We start from the raw sequence: 657 nt of genomic DNA on the forward strand, positions 1-657 counted from the left end.
GCCGGGAGCCTAGCGGGCGGGCATGCCGCTCCCCGCGGGCACGGAGCGAAGGGGCAGAGCGGACAAAAATAACAAACGGAGAGCGAAAAACGCGATTAAATCGGGCGGAGCGCCGGTGCGCGGTGCCGGGGCGCGCTCGGCGGTGCGAGTGTGCGTTTGCTTATGTTTCTTCACTCCATGCGGGCGCTCCGGCTGTGTAAGCGCCGTAGCCGGCCGTGGGGGCCGGAGAGTACCTTCCCTTCCTCGGGGGTCCTGCGCTCGTCCCTAGGCGGTACCGAGGAGTTCCTTCTTCTTCGGGACGCCCGGAGGGGAGCGCCGATCCCTGCGCGCTGCTCGCCGTCACTTCGCGGTGCCCCCGAGCCCCGCGGCACTCCTCGCCAGAAGAAGAAGAAGAAAAAAAAAATGTAATAATAATGATAAAAATCCTTTATCTCGCAGGGAAAAAGCGAGCACAAGAGGGACGGATCGGCGCTCTTCCAACAGGTCCGGGAGCTCTAAGCCCTCCCTCGGGCTGCCGAAGCGAACGGGTTTTGTTCCAGCAGCACCGCCGCGCTCATAACCTCCGCGCTCATAACCTCCGTGCTCCTGCCGCTGCCATCTTGACAGTTCCCTCCGCTCGAGTCACCGAAAAAACCGCGGGCGAGAGGCGGTGGGGAC

This window comes from Meleagris gallopavo, chromosome 2 (assembly GCF_000146605.3).
Source record: "Meleagris gallopavo isolate NT-WF06-2002-E0010 breed Aviagen turkey brand Nicholas breeding stock chromosome 2, Turkey_5.1, whole genome shotgun sequence".
NCBI classification, from domain to species: Eukaryota; Metazoa; Chordata; class Aves; order Galliformes; family Phasianidae; genus Meleagris; species Meleagris gallopavo.